A 19,152-nucleotide genomic window follows, 5' to 3' on the forward strand; every position below is an offset into this window, starting at 1 on the left:
GAGGAGTAAAATTTTTTAATTGGCTTCTGTACTTTTTTCCTAGTCATTTTCATCACATTGAATATAAATGACCCAATTGTATTCTGGCTCAGAGAGAGGAAGCAGTTCTCAATTTGATAGACATTAAGTTAATTATTTAAAAATAATTAAATTTATACAGGAATAAATAAGCAATAAGGCTGGTTAGTTAAGTCCACCATTTGGAGCAGGTTAAAGGTTAATGTGAAAGAGGGGAAATTTTGTTCAACAGTCAGTGCAAAGCCGTTGAAGATTTGTTGTACAAATGAGCAACATGAATTCTGCATTATAAAAAGTAATCTAACACCAAGTGCAGTGCATATAAGAAATTTAAGTTTCACACTGTCCATATTGACATAAAACTAAATATATCAATTAAAAATTATTGGTTCAGTTAATAAAAACCTTCTAATAACTTAGGCTGCAGGAATCGGATGCTTAAATCAATGGTGAATCTAGTGCTTTTATGTATATAGGTTTAATGCAGATTTGATTTCAAATGTTAACTTTTTGTTATTCTTGTTTCTGTTCCAAATGTAGAATTTTAATTTTTCACTCTTTTGTTTGTTTTGAAACTTGGTTAGTATTCTTATTATATATAATTGAAGTGTAAATGTCACAGTATTTCTTTAAAAGCAAATGCCAATTAAAGTGAGAGATGTTGGCAACAGGCACAAACTCACTTCATTTATTATAACATGTTCTGACCTTTTCATTATTTTGGTGGTAATTATTCTATGGCTTTGCAACCAACAAAAACTCAGCTGGATTTTTTGATACAGTTCTTGTATTTGATTCAGAGTTCACACTTTTCCTTTTTCTCCTACAGATCACTAGTGAATTTCTTAGCTCTATTTTGCAGAACTAGAACTAGAAAATATATTGTATTACTAAAGCGGAAAAACTCAACAAACAAACAAACAAACATAAAGCAACTCCTAACAAAGAATTGTCTTGTTTCTGGGTACAGATTAATTTGTACCCTTAATTTGGTTTGCTGACTTAATAATCATTGTTTAACTGGAAGAAACCTGGAAATAGGGTCAATTTAGATCTAGGATAATGAAAAAATTAGTTGTGCAGAAAATCAGTATTAGTTCATGACTTCTGCATGCACTATTGGGAAAAGGTGGCACAGAGATTCTCACCTCTAAGCCAAACAGACAGCCAACATTGCCAGGAGAATACAATATGAATAACAAATTCCTCAATGAAAAAAAAAAAGGTTAAATCCAGAGAGAAAGAAGGAGCCACAGATGATTACAGATGATAAGTAGATATGATAGTATATCTGTGCATGTGTGTGTGTGTGTGTTTCTGGTAATGTGTGTATCCAGAAATAAGAACCAGCTATAAATGACTACAGGATGTTCCAAAGGCTATAATATAACGGAAGCTATGAGTAATGAATTGGCAGGTGCTTGTCTAATGACAGCTAGGGGGTAAAATAACTCACTTGGCCACAGAAAAAACACAAGGGCTGAGAAATGGCATCCAAGAAGGAAACAGAGATCTGGCAGACATGTGGAAAATGCAACTCCAGTCAGAACTTAAGAGGAGAAACCTGCAATTGTTACCCAGTAAATGACAACTTTGTTGAATCAGTTGGGGAAAAACCTTGAATTACTATGTTCAAAGATGTGTTTGGAAACACAGATGTGACCTGAGAGAACACAGAGTCCAATTTAAGTCTGTGACCATCTGTGGCAGGCAGGATTGGACCTGAGTGGGTCTTGGGCTTCCTGCTCCACACTTCATTTCTTCACAATACATGGGTAGGCACCTCAATATCAGGTAGAGACCATTAGAATAATGGGGGAGTTTTGTTTCATTATGCTTTCAGTCTGACTGGGGCAAATCTCATAGCTCATCAAAGGAAGCAATGGTGACCCACAGAGATCCCAGTTGAGCCTCTAAACCCAGACACCAAATTTTGTTCTTTGCAGCTTTATATCAACCTACTCTGAAGAAATGAATGAGCAAACAGAGGAAGGTTCAGTGATTCAGTATCCCAGACCCACATCGTGGGTCAGTTCATGAGCATTCTGACATAAGTTACTTCATGTTCAACAAACTATGCTTTCCTCTTTAAGCTCAAACTTAAATGGAAGTTAACTCTAATGGTGATAATGCCATTACTTTATGCTGGAGTAGGCAAAATGGAATAATGGTGCCAACTATTTGCATGATCTAATACAATCTAATACATTACTATATATTTCTCATTTTCAACCTATAATTTCTAAAAATTTGACAAATAAAAACACATATCTCAAAACAAGAGTTGACAAACTTTTTTCTCTAAAGACACAAATAGTAAATATTTTTGGCTTTGCAGCAATATGATCTCCATGGCAACTACTCAACTCCACTGTTAGTGAGAAAGCAGCTATAGGCAAAATGCAAATAAATCAGAAGGATTGTGTTCCAATAAAATGTTATTTAAAAAAATAGGTAGTGAGTTGGATTTGGCCCAAGGGCCATAGTTTGCCAATGCTTATCTTAAATAATTACTAAAATAAGCCATTCCTATTCACAGTCTTCAAATATTTTGTATTTCTAGGGAGTCACCTTCTACTGCATTGTTTGCTCTAAGGCCATGACTACCTTTAGGTCAACACTCATTCTCCTAGTACCGGGGGAAGCTTAAGGATGTTCATTTAGGTGGTCTACTCCAGACCATGTGGGTTTCCACAATTTCCCCATGAGAAGTAGGATATAGGGGAGATTCCACTCTGGGTTAAATAAGGGAATAAGAAAGAAGAGGGGGCATTAGGATCCCAGGGCATGTCCTCATTTCTAATGAAACCACCCAATTTAAGTGAAAATAATTGCATAAATCCTAGCACTAATTATTATTAAACTTCCCATCACTCATTCTTGTAATGTGTTCTGTAACATAGACACATCACTTAACAATAATGTCACTTAAATAAATAATACTTATACAATGGATCATTTTATTAAAAACAAATTAATATATCATTAACAAAAGAGATCTAGGGGGTACCTGGGTGGCTCAGTTGGTTAAGCAGCTGCCTTCAGCTCAGGTCATGATCCCAGGGTCCTGGGATCGAGCCCCACGTCGGGCTCCCTGCTCAGCGGGAAGCCTGCTTCTCTCTCTCCCTCTGACTGCCACTCTGCCTACTTGTGCTCTCTATCTCTCTGTCAAATAAATAAAAACCTTAAAAAAAAGAGAGAGAGACCTAAGGAGGAAAATGCAGTTTGTGCCAATTTTCCATGTATAATTGTGTTTGGCGTTCAGACAGGTATTCTGCTAATGTTAAGGCATATAAAGTTTGAACCACATGAAATGCTATTTTTTTTACTAAAAGAATCTTCTACTTCTGGTCAAGGATTCTGTCTCTTCTGCCCTCATCTATCAATTACAATATAAGAACGCCCTTCTATGACATTCCACCAACACGGTTTTCATGATACCACCCATTTATACTTTTGTACCTCCCTGCTTGTATATTAGGGCTATATTTTTGTGTTTGGCATGTAAGGGGCCTGACAATGAAAGTACATTCGGGACATGTCCTTATATGGAATACACATGTTGTGAGTCCTTGAGTCTGTCTTTGTGGAGATCAAATGAGCACTGCAGCATGGAATGCAGTATTTGTTCTCTCCAGTTATGGGGACTTTCTTGAGTCTGCAGAACAGCTCTTATGAACTGTTTTCATTGCATATGTTTGCTAATAATTTCCAGTTAATAAATGTCTACATGCATGATATGAGACTTACTTGCACTATAACCAAGTAGTGGTGTTGTGGGGGGTGGAGGTAGCCCTCTCTCCCACAAAATTTTGTGTATCTACCATTTACCAAAAGTAATCTATGAAGTGTGCATGAGCAAACTGAATTGAGGGCAGGTTAGAATCTGGGATTATACTGTTCTGTATACCAAATAGCACATACTTTTTATTGGGGGAAACAGAAGTTTGGGCAAAGAAATGTCATACTTCTGGAATCCTCTCAAAACAAAACATCATAAAATATCTTTAAAGCATCTTCACTTTGGAGAAATGAATGGTAATAACTCCTAGCTTTCAATTTCCCTATTTACACACATGCCTTCCCCACAAGCCCTTTCACACATATTCGTCCATTTGTACCTTGCAATGAAGATATCACATTCACATAATCTCTGAATTTGCCTAAGAAGGAGCCATATGCAGAGATGTAGAAATTTGCTGCTACCTCACTTCTCTCCTTGACTCTTACTCCTATCTACTCCCGCAAAATTTCTTTAGGAATAAGAGCATGAATGGAGATGCCTCATTCTTGGAAATAGTACCTTCTGACGAGTCGCTTTGGGTTAAAAAAGGTCCAGAGGAGACAAGACAGGAAATCTATCCTCACCTTGCTCACTGATGAAGGGAAGTGATATCTGCTCTAAGGTTAAATCAAGGGCAGCCAATTTCTATTTGTTTTCAAGAAGTTCAGGCATTGAGGGAGCTGTTAACATCCTATTTTATTTGAATCAAACACCTGCATTTACTTGCCTTGGATAATGAGGAAAAATGGGGTCTCTTAAATGTAGCCCTTTGCTATAAATAGACCATCCATCTTAAATTTAATTATTGTAATTGTCAAAGCAGAGACTTGGAGAGGCAGAGTGGTGTCACAGAAATGTTCCTTGACTGAAGGTGGGCACCTGGTTTCAATTGCAGCTCTGGTGCTCATTAAGTGTGTGGCCCAGGTTGATTAATTTCACATCTTTAGGACCCTCTGTTCTCTAGAGTATCCATTTCCCTCCCTAATGGTTTTCAGTGCATCTTGCCTTTCCACTTTTACTGAGGCTGCCTTAACTCAGGACCTCATCTTTTCTTACTGGGATTATTATAAGAAGCTCCTCTCTGGTTGCCATTTTTCTAATCTTATCTTTTTATGCACCCCAACTCTGCAAGATCACTATCTTTTACATTGCTATCAACAACAGCTTACGAAAACGTAACTTCATCCTATCACTCTCTGAGTTAGAGTCTTCCAAGGTTTCCTGTAACTTTCAAATTAAGATCCAACTCTTTGGCTCGGCATGAAGGAGACTGCAGGAATGGGGGATGCCTGTCTATTGCCCTCTCTCAGGATGTTTTCTGCAAGTCCAGTAATTCCAAAACGATATTTTCCTGAATGTGCCCATTCTGTTTAGCTCTGGATCTTATAATTGTGTGTTGCATTACCCTCTGCCCTCCTTCTACATATTAACTTGGCTCACTCCTTATAATTCTCCAACAGGCTCAGACATTGCCTCCTTCTGGAAGCTTTCCCTGAATGGATCTGGGTCTGTGCATTTGCAGATGTCGCACACTGAGAGACAACCTAGCATAAAGCATCTCAGTGGGCATTGATGGTGACTACTCCCCTTTCTGTCTCCAGCCACTCCTAATAAAATCTGAGTTTTTTGAGGGAAAGGCCCATGCTTTCATCTCTAGTTCTTCTTCAAGAAGCTTGATAAATGCTTGGTGTGCAATAAAAGAAAACAAGATGAATAGATAAAAAGACTGGACTCTAATATTCCATCCATTTATGACATTCTGTGAATGTATACTCATTCAAAATCATTTTGCATTCTAGAAAGTCAGTGGATGGGCTTTTATCTTCCCTTCTGACCTGAAATATAGAAGTGTGAATTAAGTAAGTCTTTGCAGAATAGCAACGAATGTAAATTCTAAATCTGCACCTGATATCAAGTGGCAGCCAACACTGCACTCTTCACCCCCACCCCCTGCTCCATGTCAGTTAGAGTCAACATCCAGAAGAGTCATATTGCACAGGGATATAGGTTAATAGATGCCAACTGCAGTTCAGTGAAGATTAAAAGTGGAGTAACAAGCTAGAGAGAAAAGAGGAAAATGAGAAACTGATAAATGGAAAGTACTTTGGGCTGACCAAAAATTAGATTCATGAAATACTCATTAAGCATGTTCTTCTCAAAGCCAATGTCAATAAACAGAATTTTTTTAAGGGAGAGAAAGTATTAAAGATATGATATTTGGGAAACAAGGGATACTAGAATACAATTTGTGATAAGAAAACAACCACACAGTGGTGAAGAGGAGAGTAAGTGGTTTGGAAGTTAAGCAATGTGGTATCTTCCTGTATCTATTGGTAATGACTATGTGACTCTGGGTTGGTTCCGTAATGTCTCTTGGCTTTTTTTTTTTTTTTTCTTGGCTGTGGACTAGGGGGGCTGATTTATGTAATTCTGAGTTCCTGCCAGTTTGTCATTCTATGAGCCTGCAAACACCATGCAAGAATAAATAATTAATTTAGGCACCTACACAGAGAATGGCTGGGTCTTTCTTTTGGGAAGAAATAGGACAATCAGGAGAGGACCAATTACCCCAAGGGATATTTGGAGAAGAATGAAAATATAAGCCATAGTTATTTGGAGATGCAGACAAACTTCTTATGAAGGAAATCTAGCCAGCTTCCAAACAGAATGAGCTAAGAATTAGCAAAGAAAGCCAAGACCAGCAATGAACTCCATCCATTTTCTAGCCAATCAGAAGTCATGGGCCTGTCTAGGAAGCATGAATTTTTCCCTTGTCACAAATTCCTCCAATTTGGCTGCTGGTAGAGACCTCTTAGATCATCTGGTGGAATACCCTTGTTTAATTTATCTGAGGAAGGTAAATGATCGGCATGAAGTAAGGCCGGCTGTTCTGTTTCCTAATGGCAGTTTTTCTCCTGCCCTCTGCTTGCTCCTACTGTTTTTTATGGTGCCTCGTGGCTATTTCCCTCACCTTATACCTACCCCACACGCTTGTATATTTCCAATACTCCTTCTTTGATATGGGATAAAATGAGTTCTCTGCTACCTGAGGTGGCAAATTTAAATTCAGTTTTCCCACCTTACCTATCCAAATTCTTTGCTCACCTCTCTCTCCCCTAAAGATAACAGCCAGATTATACAACACAGTCTTCTTAATCCAGTGTCAACAAGAAATGAGTATTTGCAGAATTAAGTTTCTCAACTCTTTCAAAGCTATCATTTTATTTATGGAAAACCTTTTTTTTTTTCTTTTTAAGAAAGCAGTGGATGACTTGAGCTGAACATGCCAAAAGACTGACTTTTTAAATTTCCTATGGTTGTACATAACCATTAATTATCATGTTAAGATCTAAATATAATCATGTAAAATGTAGTAATAGTCAGGATAGTATCATTTGAGCCTTCACTAAGTTACCTGGTTTGTGCTACATTTTCTCTCAAATGCTTTTTCAACCTACCCTCTTGTAAAGCTTCTCATCATCTGTAGTATGTATCTCCCTTTGGGGGATAGTTCTTTCTCTGGTTTCCTACTTTTGAGTATTTGAATTCTGTCTGAACAGGAAAAAATTTGATTTTTTTGTTCCCCAGTTTATCTTTCTATGATAAACTATGAGTGAGATGTGCAAGCTTTTGTGTAATGTATCATTTGGTATGTGAGACATGCTTTTTTCTTCTTTTTGCTTTTTAATAAAAACTGAAATAAGAATAAATAAATAATAGTAACCATCCATACCAAATTGTTATCATGTCTAAGCACCTACCTGGAAGAAACAGAATTGGTGATATGGTCTCTATTTACCTTAAAGGAATAGGTAAATTAAAATAATATTGCAAATTGAATTCTAAGATGAAACAAACAAAATGATGACTAAAAGGTAAAGGAGAGGCGCCTGGGTGGCTCAGTCAGCTATGTGTCTGCCTTGGGCTCAGATCATGATCCAGGAGTCATGGGATTGAGTCCCGCATCAGGCTCCCTGCTCAGCAGGGAGTCTGTTTCTCCCTCTGTCCTTCACCCTGCTCGTGCTCTTTCTTGCTCACATGCTCTCTCTCAAATAAATAAGTATAATCTTTAAAAAAAAAAAAAGTACAGGAAATAACAAGTAAAAAGAGAGTAAGAGATTAGCATAAATGTGAATAAAAAAGAATTTGGTTTTGGGCGCCTGGGTGGCTCAGTTGGTGAAGCGACTGCCTTCGGCTCAGGTCATGATCCTGGAGTCCTGGATCGAGTCTTGCATCGGGCTCCCTGCTCAGCAGGGAGTCTGCTTCTCCTTCTGACCCTCCCCCCTCTCATGCTCTCTATCTCATTCTCTCTCTCAAATAAATAAATAAATAAAATCTTTAAAAAAATAAAAATAAAAAAACAATTTGGTTTTATTGGACTATATTTACTACTTGAATTAGCCTCATTTGGTAGGTTCCTCCCTCACCTAAAAACGTGCTTAGTTCAGCAGTTTTAATTCTATTTTCCACATGTGCAAGGAAAATGAAGTTGCTTTATTTCTCCAGTTTCCTAGTTATATTTGATTCCACCTTTTTGTAGCTCTGTAGAATTCTGTTTAGCTTAACACTTATACCGTCCATAAAATTAGGAGAAATGATTTGTAATTAAAGACTTAAATATTTTAACAGGCTACCCCAAAATGCTTCTTAATGAGTGTTATTGTAGTGGGACAATCATGTAGCAGACTTTTTATTTTGTATTTGTTAAATAAATTAGCACATATTATTTTATGTTATATTATTAAAGAAGATAGTATAACTAATGAAATTAGATGCTGCAAACTTGGGATGGTTTAAGTGTTATTTTAAAATTAACTTATTGCACATTTTACTAGAACTTTGACAGAATTTACTTTTAGCTGATTCTGAATTATTTTTATAATAAAAATATCCTATTTAATTACAAAGCACAAGTTATTTTAAACTTTTCTCTGGAAGAAAGAAATCTCAGCTGCTAAATTAATATTGCTATTACAGAGAATTTGCTGAGAAAGACAACAATGTTGAAATTTTACATGCTCTGTGATCATCAAGGAACTTCATTCTCTGGACATCACTACTAAAAACCATCAGACAATTTAGATTGGGCCCACAGGAAATTCATATGTTCACTCTTATGGGGTTGCTAAATGAATTAACGACATGATAATGCTGCAAGGGGGACAGTGGAGCTAAGTTAAGAGATCAAGGTTGAGGAGTATAATTAATATATGGTGAGCGCTGTGAATTGTGTAAGACTGTTGAATCACAGACCTGTACCTCTGAAACAAATAATACATTATATGTTTAAAAAAAAAAAAAAAGAAGAAGAAGAAGAAGATAGTAGGAAGGGAAAAATGAAGGGGGGAACTCGGAGGGGGAGACGAACCATAAGAGACTATGGACTCTGAGAAACAAACTGAGGGTTCTAGAGGGGAGGGGGTGGGGGGATAGGGTTAGCCTGGTGATGGGTATTAAAGAGGGCACGTACTGAATGGAGCACTGGGTGTTATATGCAAACAATGAATCATGAAACACTACATCAAAAACTAATGATATAATGTATGGTGATTAACATAACATAATAAAATAAATAAATAAATAAATAATAAAAAATTAAAAAGTGGAAAAACACCTGTGTTTGTGTCCATGTTTCAATATTATTAAAATGTCAATTTTGATTATTATTAAATTGTCAACTTTATTGACAAGTATTATTATATAATTATTTAATAATTATTATATAATTATTAAAATGTCAATATGACTCAAAGCCATCTACAAATAAAATGCAATTCCTATCAAAATTCCAAAGATTTTTTTGCAGAAAAGGAAAAATCCATTCTAAAATTCATATGGAAGCCCTGAAATACCTAAAATTACCTACAATTTTCAAGAGCCCCTGAAATAGACTTCAAAAAGAACAAAATTGGATGTTTCACACTTCCTGATTTTAAAATTCACTGCAAAGTCACAATAATCAAAACAGGGTATTATTGGCAATGCGGCAGGCATACAAACCAGTAAAATAGAATGGAGAGCCAGGAAATAAACTCTCACATACATGATCAAAAAAAAAAAAATATATATATATATATATGAAATGAGGAATTCCAAATCCCACTATCGACCCCCTTTTTAAAGAGACCATCACACATTTCATAGCTACTTATTTGTTTCTGTATGCAGTCGGAAGTAAACACTGAATACATAATATATGCTAGAGATATTTATGAGAATTTTAATGAAAAATGCAGGAATGTCTAAATTTAAATATTGGTTTTGCCATGGTCAAGTTATGTATCCTTGACAAGTTACTTCACATCTCTGTGTCTCAGTTACCGTTTGTGAAATGAGGTCTTCCTTACAGTACTTGCTTAAGAATTAAAGTTAATAAGGATGCCCGGTGGCTCATTTGGTTAAGCGTCTTCATTGGGTTCAGGTCCTGATCTCAGGGTCCTGGAGTTGAGATTCCAGTCTGGCTTCCTGCTCAGTTGGGAGTCCACTTCTCCCTCTCCCTCTGCTCCTCCGTCTTGCTCACGCACACAGGCTTTCTCTCTCAAATAAATAAATAAAATCTTAAAAAAAGAATTAAAGTTAATAAATACAAGTACATAAAACAGTGCTTGACAGGTAATGGATATTTAACAAGCCCTGTTTCTTTTACTATAATTCCTACTGTTCTTTCCTCAGTGTCCAAATTAGCTTGATTTTTATGCATCATATTTTTTGTACTGACTTGTGTCATTCAGGGAACAGCACGTAATAATAATATGTATTTTTATATTATCATTCGGTTTACAAATCATTTTCACAAATGTTCATGTGAAGAATATTATATTGTATGACTTACCATCGATTATTTTGATAAAGCAACTTTTATATCAAAGGCATAGAAGAACCCAAGGTATTTCTAATTTTCCCATGTTAAGTCAAAATTACTATGAATGTAATTTATTATTTTTACTTTATTGAGGAAAAAATAACTTCACATGGATTTAAAAAAAAAGTTTTTTGTTTGTTTGTTTTTAATGTAAGAAAGTTTTGACCTGGGTATTGAAATGTACATATTTCCTAAGGAGGGCATTTTCTCAAAGCTTTTCCTTTAGGATATGGTACATAGATAAATAACCAGGGTCTGAAACATAATAGAGATTTAATCATTTTTTAAAGGAATTTCAAAATTAATTTCATATGGTATAACTGATAATTACTGTATCTCTACAAAACTTCTCCAGATTTTTTATTTCAATATTTCCCAAGTATTTTCGATACTTAAATCCTTAAGTGAAGCCCTTTGTATTAATGGGCATAACAGGAATTTTAATTCTATGTTCTTCCATCATAGGTGGTTTATTTCATTTTCAATATATCCACCAAACCATCCCCACCACCTACTGATTTCGATCCTAACCTTTGTACCCACAAGCATTCACATTTGTCTCCTGTCTTCACTCAGTGACTACCAAATCCATTATTGATGCATTTCATGTCATAATCAGGGACTTTAGATTGTCATACATTTTCAAAGATGGAATCTTTGACTTAACACCAACTGTACTTCAATCCGCCTCTGTCTTCTTCAAATCCCAATTTCTTCTCTCTCCAGCCTGGACTTCTAGGCTTCTATTATCAAGATACTCAGAGCAGAGATCATTTTGCTGTGATTCTCAAAGTGTTGCTCCTAACTACCTAAATCAGAGTTATCTGTGACACATATAAAAATTCACAGTTCTTTGTCACACTGCCACAACCTAAATCAGAATCTCTAAGTTTGTTTCAATTTACATATCTGAAGAACCATGTGTTTTCATTATGCACATTAAACTTCCAAACCACTGAGATGAGGGGATGTACTTTGTAGACGGGTTTTTATCAACCACCACAAAATAGAAACCTCTAATCCTATTGTTGGTTCCGTGAGAACAGTATCAGAATCCAGGGCTCTTGTGAGCATAAATCACAAACATGTACCATTCTACACTTCTCCTGGGGTAACTGCAAAGTTGCAAATAGGGCTTAATTTTGAATTAAATAGATTAAGTTTCAATTAAGTTTATTTGCTCGTGTAACATACTACTGCAGTTTTTGATACACTAAACAAATCCATTTAAGCTACTATTTTTATGAATTTTTAGGATATTCATGACAATCACTTACATATATTCTCTATATTTTCCATCAGTATCACTAAAGAAAAATGTATTAAGCACTTACAATATACAGGCACAATGCTCTTAGCATTTTACATTCATTATCACATTTGATTCTCCCAGTGAATTGTTGGGAGAAATAATAATTATTCCCAGTTTTACATATGGGAAACTGAGGCTTGGAAAAATCCAGTAAATCATAGTACATGGTAGAACTAAGATTCTAACTCAAGTCTATATGATTCCACATGTCATGTTTCAGGTTTTTATGCATTAGATTATTATTTGCTGTTCGCATGGTAAGTTTCTAAAAGGAGATTTGTCTTCCACAGCCTCATATAATCTTTACATTATTAATATTAACACCATACATGCAACATGCAACATACGCATAACACAATAGTAAAGTCAAGAAAGCAAATATTTACCAACTCTTTTTTTTTTTTAAGGTTTTATTTATTTGACAGAGAGTTAGAGAGCACAAGTAGGCAGAGAGGCAGGGAGAGGGAGAGGGAGAAACAGGCTTCCCACTGAGCAGGAAGCCCAATGAAGGCTCCATCCCAGGACCCTGGGATCATGACCTGAGCCGAAGGCAGCTGCTTAACCAACTGAGCCACCCAGGCACCCCGAATATTTACCAACCCTATTCAACACATATCCCTCCCCAAATCTTACCTTGTAGATGTAATCAGATGACCATTTCAAACATTTGGGGTCTATAGGTTTAGTCTATGTGAATTATGATTATCAATCTCATCTATTTTCCCAGTATAAATAACCCTGTAATAATAGTGAAAGTAAGTTAAGGGCAGATACACTCAACCCATAAATAGCATTCCTGATTGAATAAAATATCAAGATAAATGTTCATAATAAAGTGAAACCTAAGTCAATGGATTCAATATGATTTAATTAGTTGTGTGCTTAATGTCCCAAATCCCACATTTTCTCTCATTTAATTTCTATGTTAAGATTACATCTGGAACCACGATGCTTCAGTAGATAATTGATTAAAGTAACTAAGTGATTGGAAACATATAATTAGGAATCAGACACAAACATGAGTGAGTTAAATCCACCTCAATTGTAACTGGTGTGCATTTAGTGAAATTTGCCTAAAAGCAAAGCTTTGCTATATTGATTTAGAGTCAGAAAGGAACACAAAAGTCAAAAGATATAGCCCCAAATCTGAAAGCAATCCAAATCACCGTCCAAGATATTTCTGAGTCCTAGTGTTAAAGATGATTATTTGATACATTTAAGAAAATAGACAAATGTTTAAGTGCACAGTACCTTATTGTTAACTATAGGCACTGTGTTGTACAGCATATCTACCCATTGGACAAAATCCCCCTCCTCCATCCCCTGATAATCATCATTATATTATATATTTCTATACCTTTGACAATTTCAGGTGCCTTATATAAGAGGAATCATGAAGTATTTATCCTGTGACTGACTTATTTCACTTAGCTTAAGGTCTCCCAGGGCCATCCATGTTGTCACAAATGATAGGATTTCCTTCTTTTTAGAGGTTGAATAATATTCCACTGTGTGTTTATACATTTTCTTCATCCATTCATCAGTCAGTGGACATCTGGGTTGTTTTTATATCTTGGCTATTGTGAAAAATACTGCAGTGAACCTGGGAACTCTTCAAGATCCCGATTTTAATTCTTTTGGATATATACTCAGAAATGGGATTACTGGATTATATAGTAGTTCTAGTTTTAATTTTTTGAGGAATGTCCATACTATCTTTCATTGCTTTACCAATTTACATTCCCAGCAACAGTGCACAAGGGTTTCAATTCCTCCACAACCTTGCCAACACTTGTGTTGTTTTTGGTAATAGCCATCTTAATAGATGTGAGCTGATTTCTCTTTTATAAAGATTTATTTATTTATTTGAGAGAAACAGAGTGAGAGAGCAAGAGAGAGACCGAGAGAGAGAGAAAGAAAGAGAGAGGGAGCATCTACGGCCATCCCACCCTGTGTGTGCCCGACCTCATCTGATCTGGGAAGCTAAGCAGGGTCGGGCCTGGTTAGTAATTGGATGGGAGAGAGAGGGAGCGCGTCAGTGGGGGGAGGGGCAGAGGGAGAGGAAGAGAGGGAATCTCAAGCAGATTCTGGCTAAATACTGAGCCTGATGCAGGGCTCAATCTCATGATCCTGAGATCACAACCTGAGCCAAAATCTAGAATCTAATGCTCAACCGAATGAGCAACCCAGCTGCCCCTCTTTGTGGTTTTGTTTTACATTTCACTGATGATTGATGCTGACCATCTTTTTGTATACTTGCTTGCCATTTGTATGTCTTTGGTAAAAGGTCTTTTCAAGTCCTTTGTCCACTGTTTAATTGGGTTACTTTATTATTGCTATCATTTCTATTGAATTGCTTATATATTTTGGAAATTAATCCCTTATCAGATGTATGGTTTGAAAGTATTTTCTCCCATCCCGTATTTTGCCTTTTAACTCATTGATTGTTTCCTTTGTTGTGTACAACCTTTTTTGTGTGACGGAGTCCCACTTATGTATTTTTGCTTTTGTTCCCTATACTTTTGGTGTGCATATCCAAGAAACCATTTATCAGGAGGATAGTGTTAACTGTTAAGTGTTTTTACAACAAAACACACACACACACACAAATAGTAAAAACAAATAAACAAAGAGAAACAAATGAACAAAAAGAAACACAGGAAAATTTTAGAGCTGATGAATATGTTTTATGATCTGGACCGCAGTGATGGTAATACCAGTGTGCCCATATGTCTAGACTCAACAAATTGCAAACATTGTTATGTGCAGTTTTTGTATACCAAATGTATCTTAATAAAGAAGCTGGAAAATTTTAAGAAAACAGCCATTAGGAAATAGTCACACTTACTTAAAAATGCTCCTCAGGTTGACTCCCTCCCTTCTTTCGCCCTCAGATAGTATCTAACCTACCAAGTTTCCATATGATTCAGACTGCTCCAGCTGGTTATCTGTGCAGTAATAAGAATAACAATATGTTGCCAATCAGCATTTAACTGATAAATACCATCAGAATTTAGACATTAAAATGCACATTTTTTAACCCATCAGATATTTGACATTGTCTTGTACAAGGATTGCACTGATGGCTCCTATTAATAACCCACCTATAGCCACGTGGTTTGTCCTATAATTTTTGCCCTGTAGACCTCTCTCACTCTGACTCTGGCTCAGCTACGTTACTTGATTTGGCCAGTAGAATATTAGAAGGCTTGACATAAACCAAGCCTTGAAAAATCTCTTGCACATTTACATTTCTTTTTCTTGCTTCCCTGCAATAATTGTTAGAACAGATTTGAGCTAGCCTGGGGACAAGGCTGTGCTAGCCTGCTGGAGAATGAAAGAACATATGGAACACAGGCAAATCATTTTAACCCAAGCCTCAGACACGTGTGAGAACACAGACATCATCAGCAAAACCATCTAACCAGCACTCAGCTGATTGTAGACATCAGTTCAATTCATCTATCCACTAGGATCATGAGAAATAATAGACAACTGCTTATTTATGCTAGTATGTTTTGGAGAGATAGCAGTAATAGCTAATGGACATACATGGAAGAATATTTTATGAAGGATATTGAATTATACCAGTTACACGATCTCTCTTATTTGCAAATGCAGATATGGAGGAGTGCACTTTCTTTCAGTATAAATTTGAGATTGTCAGTGCTCCTAAGGGCTTGTGAAGGGTTGTAAGGTGTTATATCAGAAAAAACAGGATAACTAAATTTGTTGAGATATATCTCCCCCTGTAGCAGTCATAGATATACATGTATTGGACTTAGATCAAGTCAGAAAACATTAATTTCGTAAGCAAATGTGTTCTTGGCAAAACAATAACACCATCAAAATAGATTCTTGTATTATCATTAGCAATACAAAAATAATTTATGTTCATACTCTGCAGATAAACGATTTTGCATAATTTTTTCTACCTTAGCAACAAAAATTATAAAAATTTAACTATTCTTTTTTGAACCTCCTTATCCCCTGCCCTCTACTAAAAACAGTTACTGGCTTCCTTTTTTTTTTTTTTTTCCTTCTGGTTTTATACCCAAGTTGAAAATAAATATTTAATTTTGCTTCGGCAGTTTCTATGTCCTGTGGCCAAATGCAAACATGGCATTAGATTTCTTATGGAGGATTTTAGCCACACCTGGCAAAATTCTGTTTTGCTTCAGTTACTTGTCTTGATTACAAATTTATGGAAGAAGGCAAATGCAGAAACCTGGTTGCAAGCCTGATGAAGTCAATGATGAGTTGCATGACCTTGGGCAATTAACTTCATATCTACCTGATTCTGTTTACTCGTGAGGGAGATGAGAGAGCGAGAACCAAATATCTTCCATGCCTTTCATGCCTTGAGGAAGCAGATTGGAAATTTAAGAATATGGAATTTAGAGACAAGCAGACTTTATTCAAATCCCAGCTCAACTATTTACAATGCGGCATTGAGTATTTTAATTATTGAGCTTCTGCTTTATCATTTGTAAAAGGAGAATAAGAATATTTTAAGGGCTTTTGGATGGATTAAATGGGTTAGGACACTTTTGTCTTCAATGTTGCAAACCTCAGGTCTTCAAAGGGGCCCTCAAAGAATAGCACCTCTATTCTCTTAGGTTCTGAACATTTTGAGAAATAAGACAAGGAGTAGATATGGAGACCAACATATCCTTAATGTCAATGGAAAAAATGTGGCTTTGAGAGAGAGCCAAGTGAGTTTTCTAAGTAAACCCCAGAATTGGGCAAATTTTCCCCACCAATCACAGACAGAGATGGAACAGAGCACGATGAGAGTTTACATAACATTTAGCACAGGGTGGAGCAGAAGGAAACACAGGCTTTTGTGGAGTAATCTTGCTCCCAAGCAAAATAAAGGGCAGAGCTGAGCCCAACATGCACACATCACAAATTATCAATCAGATAATTCACTTTATCTTCCCTTGGTCAGGATGAGGGTAACAACAGAGAAGCCAATGATTACAACCGCATTCTCTCTTCAGGAAGAATGCTTTAGAATGGGTTAGAAGTATGGACAGCCTATAATAAGCAACCAATATCCAGTATTTACTGTGATTATTTTTGTAATGTTACATTAGCTTTTTTAGATCACTAGGATTTCATTTAGATTGCTTTTCTGTGCAGTTACTTTCACTTATATAAAAGAATGATCAGATAAGATGGGAGGAATTAATTCCTATCTTGCTGAATTGTTTCTTTCTAGACATACTTCTTTCCAGAATACTTGGTAAAATTCTGTCCAAAGTACTAAAGGTTGCCAAATGTTACTCCTATACTTGCAATATTAATTAGAAAGACAGTCTTTATGAAACTACTGTGTCATTATAACCTACATTATAGGTTAGTGAATCTCAAAACATCTATACAAAAATAGAGTGAATGGCAATTGGTTGGGATGGTAATAAAATGTGGTCAAGATCAATGGATCACAGAGATTAAAACTGATCAAAATTTAATATGTGTGTTATCCTTAGATATGAGAACAAGACTTCTGCAACTTTTAAATTTTCTGAGATGCATAAAAATTCTCAAAACCAGAGCTCACATTCATAGAAACAACATTTGGGATTAGCATTAGTTAAAGTCAAAGTAAAATTGATTTGTCCAAGAAGAATACTGAATTTTGCCGTATTTCCTAAACAGAGAATTCTACCTGAAGACTTATAGCTAGTCATTATTTTAGAAGAAATCTCACATTGGACCCCTGACTTAAACTTTACTTCCTGTGAAGTTAAGTAACATCTTTTCCTACCATAACAATGTATCATGAGGCTACCATAAGACATCTAGTAGGAAAGTGTTTTAAATAGTATCAATACTAACAAACACTTGAAATTACTTTTGGCTGTGTTTTCAGTTGTTTTCTGAATTTAAGTCCTAAGTTTCTGGTGTCCTTCACTGGCTTTTGTTTTTTGTCACTACTCGAGGCAAATGATGTAAAGATAACCTTATAAATTTATCCAAAGTATGACACTACAACCGACTAATGTGAATATTGGTGGGGGAACTACATGAAATTGATTAGGAAAGAAGTATGTAAGAGATTCTTACCTTGTCTGCAGGGCTTGTGTGTGCAGGTTTGATCGAGTGGGAAGGAAAGACCCTGATACAAAGCCTTAAACATTGGCAACACTAAATACACTGATAGCTGTAGAGACAAAATAAGTTTATCATCCTTAAATGTTCAGGTGAGCTTCCTTCTAGTGAGATCCTATCAAGAAAGTGAAGGATATGGTCCCATTGTCTCTGTATGCAATTAATTTGTCCTTAAATCCTACAAGGACTGTCCTAAGAAGAAAGTGAATATTCAAGTGAAAAAAGAATTAAGTCATCCCAACAAGAATTATTTTAGCAAGAATAGGCCAGGGTTTCTAGTCCCACAAAGCTACAGTAGCCCCAGGCAGAAGGGGGGAGAGAGAAATAAAGCCCCCCCATTCTACATTAAAGCTAAAAATGCCTTCTGATAGGAGGACACCCTGTAATTTTGTTTTAATGTCTTCAGTAGAATGGTGCCATTTAGTTCAGCTTTTAATGTGGCCTTAAATTGCTATTTTATTAGCCTTGTTGACATTCTGGAAGCATGAAATTAGCAAATCACATTAAAGAAGCAAACAAAAAAAGCAAGAAACCTCAGCCTAGTTAAACAATGCCAGCATAATCCACTTATTTGAATAATGTTCTTACCTTAAAACACCAACCATATATTTATTTGAAGGTTTCTTTTTCCATAGCCAATGAATTAGTTTTATGAATAATTGCATATTCCATTACATTGCAAATGTATGCACTCATGGTGACCTTGAAAGATGCTTTGTGCTGTGTGGGAGAAAGAAGATCCTTTGTAACTCTTCTGCTTCCTTCTGAGAAATGACTCCTTTGGACTCCACTTGATGAAAGCATCCTGTTCTTAAAACAATACTTGTCAGTATTTTTGCTGCTCCACCCAGAAGGCACTTCCTTCTGTTACAGCGATGATTTTATTTCAAACAAAAGCAATTTTACAGTTACAGAGTGAAAATGGTTTCAATCAAGATATCTTTATTCTGCTATATGGACCTAACTTATACACCTAGCATACACATAGCTTAGCCTAGCCTCCCTTAAATGGGCACAGAACACTTACATTAGCCTATGGTTGGGCAAAATCATCAAATG

The 19,152-nt window shown here is 36.0% G+C and overlaps 1 long non-coding RNA gene across 3 annotated transcripts; it reads right to left on the minus strand.

The window, feature by feature from the left end:
• Positions 1-9,518: 9,518 nt before the first annotated feature.
• LOC123861848 (uncharacterized) lies at positions 9,519-18,856 on the minus strand. Of its 3 annotated transcripts, none has more exons than XR_008508170.2 (3): positions 18,049-18,856; positions 16,271-16,336; positions 9,519-14,924 (listed from the first exon to the last, which is right to left on the minus strand). It is a non-coding gene; the product is annotated as an uncharacterized LOC123861848 (long non-coding RNA). The 3 variants fall into 3 exon arrangements; XR_010405295.1 differs by having other exon boundaries at positions 9,519-12,714; positions 14,825-14,924; positions 16,271-18,856; XR_008508169.2 differs by having other exon boundaries at positions 9,519-13,553; positions 14,825-14,924; positions 16,271-18,856.
• Positions 18,857-19,152: the final 296 nt, after the last annotated feature.

Source organism: Mirounga angustirostris, unplaced genomic scaffold, assembly GCF_029215605.1.
Source record: "Mirounga angustirostris isolate CCGP_5_RB_7025 unplaced genomic scaffold, mMirAng1.0.hap1 SCAF_9, whole genome shotgun sequence".
Taxonomy (NCBI): Eukaryota; Metazoa; Chordata; class Mammalia; order Carnivora; family Phocidae; genus Mirounga; species Mirounga angustirostris.